We start from the raw sequence: 6,702 nt of genomic DNA, 5'->3' as shown, positions 1-6,702 counted from the left end.
GGAGACACGGGCTGAAGGTGGGATATATATTTATATGTACGTGGAGAAGAGAGGCTGTAACCGCAGTACCTGGGAGATCATTGGGGAGGCCTCATCCAGCAGTGGGGAGACACGGGCTGAAGGTGGGATATATATTTATATGTACGTGGGGAAGAGAGGCTGTAACCGCAGTACCTGGGAGATCATTGGGAGATCTCATCCAGCAGTGGGGAGACATGGGCTGAAGGTGGTGATATATATTTATATGTACGTGTAGAAGAGACGCTGTAACCACAGTACCTGGGAGATCATTGGGGAGGCCTCATCCAGCAGTGGGGAGACACGGGCTGAAGGTGGTGATATATTTTTATATGTACGTGGAGAAGAGGGGCTGTAACCGCAGTACCTGGGAGATCATTGGGGAGGCCTCATCCAGCAGTGGGGAGACACGGGCTGAAGGTGGTGATATATATTTATATGTACGTGGAGAAGAGAGGCTGTTACCGCAGTACCTGGGAGATCATTGGGGAGGCCTCATCCAGCAGTGGCGAGACACGGGCTGAAGGTGGGGATATATATTTATATGTACGTGGGGAAGAGAGGCTGTAACCACAGTACCTGGGAGATCACTGGGGAGGCCTCATCCAGCAGTGGGGAGACACGGGCTGAAGGTGGGATATATATTTATATGTACGAGGAGAAGAGAGGCTGTAACCGCAGTACCTGGGAGATCATTGGGGAGGCTTCATTCAGCAGTGGGGAGACACGGGATGAAGGTGGTGATATATATTTATATGTACGTGGAGAAGAGAGGCTGTAACTGCAGTACCTGGGAGATCATTGAGGAGGCTTCATCCAGCAGTGGGGAGACACGGACTGAAGGTGGTAATATATATTTATATGTACGTGGAGAAGAGAGGCTGTAACCGCAGTACCTGGGAGATCATTGGGGAGGCCTCATCCAGCAGTGGGGAGACACGGGCTGAAGGTGGGATATATATTTATATGTACGTGGAGAAGAGAGGCTGTAACCGCAGTACCTGGGAGATCATTGGGGAGGCCTCATCCAGCAGTGGGGAGACACGTGCTGAAGGTGGTGATATATATTTATATGTACGTGGAGAAGAGAGGCTGTAACCGCAGTACCTGGGAGATCATTGGGGAGGCCTCATCCAGCAGTGGGGAGACACGGGCTGAAGGTGGTGATATATATTTATATGTACGTGGAGAAGAGGGGCTGTAACCGCAGTACCTGGGAGATCATTGGGGAGGCCTCATCCAGCAGTGGCGAGACACGGGCTGAAGGTGGGGATATATATTTATATGTACGTGGGGAAGAGAGGCTGTAACCGCAGTACCTGGGAGATCATTGGGGAGGCCTCATCCAGCAGTGGGGAGACACGGGCTGAAGGTGGTGATATATATTTATATGTACGTGGAGAAGAGAGGCTGTTACCGCAGTACCTGGGAGATCATTGGGGAGACCTCATCCAGCAGTGGGGAGACACGGGCTGAAGGTGGTGATATATATTTATATGTACGTGGAGAAGAGAGGCTGTTACCGCAGTACCTGGGAGATCATTGGGGAGGCCTCATCCAGCAGTGGGGAGACACGGGCTGAAGGTGGGGATATATATTTATATGTACGTGGGGAAGAGAGGCTGTAACCACAGTACCTGGGAGATCACTGGGGAGGCCTCATCCATCAATGGGGAGACACGGGCTGAAGGTGGGATATATATTTATATGTACGAGGAGAAGAGAGGCTGTAACCGCAGTACCTGGGAGATCATTGGGGAGGCTTCATTCAGCAGTGGGGAGACACGGGATGAAGGTGGTGATATATATTTATATGTACGTGGAGAAGAGAGGCTGTAACCGCAGTACCTGGGAGATCATTGGGGAGGCCTCATCCAGCAGTGGGGAGACACGGGCTGAAGGTGGGATATATATTTATATGTACGTGGAGAAGAGAGGCTGTAACCGCAGTACCTGGGAGATCATTGGGGAGGCCTCATCCAGCAGTGGGGAGACACGTGCTGAAGGTGGTGATATATATTTATATGTACGTGGAGAAGAGGGGCTGTAACCGCAGTACCTGGGAGATCATTGGGGAGGCCTCATCCAGCAGTGGGGAGACACGGGCTGAAGGTGGTGATATATATTTATATGTACGTGGAGAAGAGAGGCTGTAACCGCAGTACCTGGGAGATCATTGGGGAGGCCTCATCCAGCAGTGGGGAGACACGGGCTGAAGGTGGTGATATATATTTATATGTACGTGGAGAAGAGAGGCTGTTACCGCAGTACCTGGGAGATCATTGGGGAGGCCTCATCCAGCAGTGGCGAGACACGGGCCGAAGGTGGGGATATATATTTATATGTACGTGGGGAAGAGAGGCTGTAACCACAGTACCTGGGAGATCACTGGGGAGGCCTCATCCAGCAGTGGGGAGACACGGGCTGAAGGTGGGATATATATTTATATGTACGAGGAGAAGAGAGGCTGTAACCGCAGTACCTGGGAGATCATTGGGGAGGCTTCATTCAGCAGTGGGGAGACACGGGATGAAGGTGGTGATATATATTTATATGTACGTGGAGAAGAGAGGCTGTAACTGCAGAACCTGGGAGATCATTGAGGAGGCTTCATCCAGCAGTGGGGAGACACGGACTGAAGGTGGTAATATATATTTATATGTACGTGGAGAAGAGAGGCTGTAACCGCAGTACCTGGGAGATCATTGGGGAGGCCTCATCCAGCAGTGGGGAGACACGGGCTGAAGGTGGGATATATATTTATATGTACGTGGAGAAGAGAGGCTGTAACTGCAGTACCTGGGAGATCATTGGAGAGGCTTCATCGAGCAGTGGGGAGACACGGGCTGAAGGTGGGATATATATTTATATGTACGTGGAGAAGAGAGGCTGTAACTGCAGTACCTGGGAGATCATTGGGGAGGCCTCATCAAGCAGTGGGGAGACACGGGCTGAAGGTGGGATATATATTTATATGTACGTGGAGAAGAGAGGCTGTAACCGCAGTACCTGGGAGATCATTGGGGAGGCCTCATCCAGCAGTGGGGAGACACGTGCTGAAGGTGGTGATATACATTTATATGTACGTGGAGAAGAGAGGCTGTAACCGCAGTACCTGGGAGATCATTGGGGAGGCCTCATCCATCAGTGGGGAGACACGGGCTGAAGGTGGGGATATATATTTATATGTACGTGGAGAAGAGAGGCTGTAACTGCAGTACCTGGGAGATCATTGGAGAGGCTTCATCAAGCAGTGGGGAGACACGGGCTGAAGGTGGGATATATATTTATATGTACGTGGAGAAGAGAGGCTGTAACTGCAGTACCTGGGAGATCATTGGGGAGGCCTCATCAAGCAGTGGGGAGACACGGGCTGAAGGTGGGATATATATTTATATGTACGTGGAGAAGAGAGGCTGTAACCGCAGTACCTGGGAGATCATTGGGGAGGCCTCATCCATCAGTGGGGAGACACGGGCTGAAGGTGGGGATATATATTTATATGTACGTGGAGAAGAGAGGCTGTAACTGCAGTACCTGGGAGATCATTGGAGAGGCTTCATCAAGCAGTGGGGAGACACGGGCTGAAGGTGGGATATATATTTATATGTACGTGGAGAAGAGAGGCTGTAACTGCAGTACCTGGGAGATCATTGGGGAGGCCTCATCAAGCAGTGGGGAGACACGGGCTGAAGGTGGGATATATATTTATATGTACGTGGAGAAGAGAGGCTGTAACCGCAGTACCTGGGAGATCATTGGGGAGGCCTCATCCAGCAGTGGGGAGACACGTGCTGAAGGTGGTGATATACATTTATATGTACGTGGAGAAGAGAGGCTGTAACCGCAGTACCTGGGAGATCATTGGGGAGGCCTCATCCATCAGTGGGGAGACACGGGCTGAAGGTGGTGATATATATTTATATGTACGTGGAGAAGAGGGGCTGTAACCGCAGTACCTGGGAGATAATTGGGAGATCTCATCCAGCAGTGGGGAGACATGGGCTGAAGGTGGTGATATATATTTATATGTACGTGTAGAAGAGACGCTGTAACCACAGTACCTGGGAGATCATTGGGGAGGCCTCATCCAGCAGTGGGGAGACACGGGCTGAAGGTGGTGATATATTTTTATATGTACGTGGAGAAGAGGGGCTGTAACCGCAGTACCTGGGAGATCATTGGGGAGGCCTCATCCAGCAGTGGGGAGACACGGGCTGAAGGTGGTGATATATATTTATATGTACGTGGAGAAGAGAGGCTGTTACCGCAGTACCTGGGAGATCATTGGGGAGGCCTCATCCAGCAGTGGCGAGACACGGGCTGAAGGTGGGGATATATATTTATATGTACGTGGGGAAGAGAGGCTGTAACCACAGTACCTGGGAGATCACTGGGGAGGCCTCATCCAGCAGTGGGGAGACACGGGCTGAAGGTGGGATATATATTTATATGTACGAGGAGAAGAGAGGCTGTAACCGCAGTACCTGGGAGATCATTGGGGAGGCTTCATTCAGCAGTGGGGAGACACGGGATGAAGGTGGTGATATATATTTATATGTACGTGGAGAAGAGAGGCTGTAACTGCAGTACCTGGGAGATCATTGAGGAGGATTCATCCAGCAGTGGGGAGACACGGACTGAAGGTGGTAATATATATTTATATGTACGTGGAGAAGAGAGGCTGTAACCGCAGTACCTGGGAGATCATTGGGGAGGCCTCATCCAGCAGTGGGGAGACACGGGCTGAAGGTGGGATATATATTTATATGTACGTGGAGAAGAGAGGCTGTAACCGCAGTACCTGGGAGATCATTGGGGAGGCCTCATCCAGCAGTGGGGAGACACGTGCTGAAGGTGGTGATATATATTTATATGTACGTGGAGAAGAGAGGCTGTAACCGCAGTACCTGGGAGATCATTGGGGAGGCCTCATCCAGCAGTGGGGAGACACGGGCTGAAGGTGGTGATATATATTTATATGTACGTGGAGAAGAGGGGCTGTAACCGCAGTACCTGGGAGATCATTGGGGAGGCCTCATCCAGCAGTGGCGAGACACGGGCTGAAGGTGGGGATATATATTTATATGTACGTGGGGAAGAGAAGCTGTAACCGCAGTACCTGGGAGATCATTGGGGAGGCCTCATCCAGCAGTGGGGAGACACGGGCTGAAGGTGGTGATATATATTTATATGTACGTGGAGAAGAGAGGCTGTTACCGCAGTACCTGGGAGATCATTGGGGAGACCTCATCCAGCAGTGGGGAGACACGGGCTGAAGGTGGTGATATATATTTATATGTACGTGGAGAAGAGAGGCTGTTACCGCAGTACCTGGGAGATCATTGGGGAGGCCTCATCCAGCAGTGGGGAGACACGGGCTGAAGGTGGGGATATATATTTATATGTACGTGGAGAAGAGGGGCTGTAACCGCAGTACCTGGGAGATCACTGGGGAGGCCTCATCCATCAGTGGGGAGACACGGGCTGAAGGTGGGATATATATTTATATGTACGAGGAGAAGAGAGGCTGTAACCGCAGTACCTGGGAGATCATTGGGGAGGCTTCATTCAGCAGTGGGGAGACACGGGATGAAGGTGGTGATATATATTTATATGTACGTGGAGAAGAGAGGCTGTAACCGCAGTACCTGGGAGATCATTGGGGAGGCCTCATCCAGCAGTGGGGAGACACGGGCTGAAGGTGGGATATATATTTATATGTACGTGGAGAAGAGAGGCTGTAACCGCAGTACCTGGGAGATCATTGGGGAGGCCTCATCCAGCAGTGGGGAGACACGTGCTGAAGGTGGTGATATATATTTATATGTACGTGGAGAAGAGGGGCTGTAACCGCAGTACCTGGGAGATCATTGGGGAGGCCTCATCCAGCAGTGGGGAGACACGGGCTGAAGGTGGTGATATATATTTATATGTACGTGGAGAAGAGAGGCTGTAACCGCAGTACCTGGGAGATCATTGGGGAGGCCTCATCCAGCAGTGGGGAGACACGGGCTGAAGGTGGTGATATATATTTATATGTACGTGGAGAAGAGAGGCTGTTACCGCAGTACCTGGGAGATCATTGGGGAGGCCTCATCCAGCAGTGGCGAGACACGGGCTGAAGGTGGGGATATATATTTATATGTACGTGGGGAAGAGAGGCTGTAACCACAGTACCTGGGAGATCATTGAGGAGGCTTCATCCAGCAGTGGGGAGACACGGACTGAAGGTGGTAATATATATTTATATGTACGTGGAGAAGAGAGGCTGTAACCGCAGTACCTGGGAGATCATTGGGGAGGCCTCATCCAGCAGTGGGGAGACACAGGCTGAAGGTGGGATATATATTTATATGTACGTGGAGAAGAGAGGCTGTAACCGCAGTACCTGGGAGATCATTGGGGAGGCCTCATCCAGCAGTGGGGAGACACGTGCTGAAGGTGGTTATATATATTTATATGTACGTGGAGAAGAGAGGCTGTAACCGCAGTACCTGGGAGATCATTGGGGAGGCCTCATCCAGCAGTGGGGAGACACGGGCTGAAGGTGGGATATATATTTATATGTACGTGGGGAAGAGAGGCTGTAACCGCAGTACCTGGGAGATCATTGGGGAGGCCTCATCCAGCAGTGGGGAGACACGTGCTGAAGGTGGTGATATACATTTATATGTACGTGGA

The sequence above is a fragment of the Ascaphus truei genome, unplaced genomic scaffold (genome assembly GCF_040206685.1).
Source record: "Ascaphus truei isolate aAscTru1 unplaced genomic scaffold, aAscTru1.hap1 HAP1_SCAFFOLD_475, whole genome shotgun sequence".
Classification (NCBI taxonomy): Eukaryota; Metazoa; Chordata; class Amphibia; order Anura; family Ascaphidae; genus Ascaphus; species Ascaphus truei.
Note: the sequence above shows the minus strand (reverse complement) of the source record.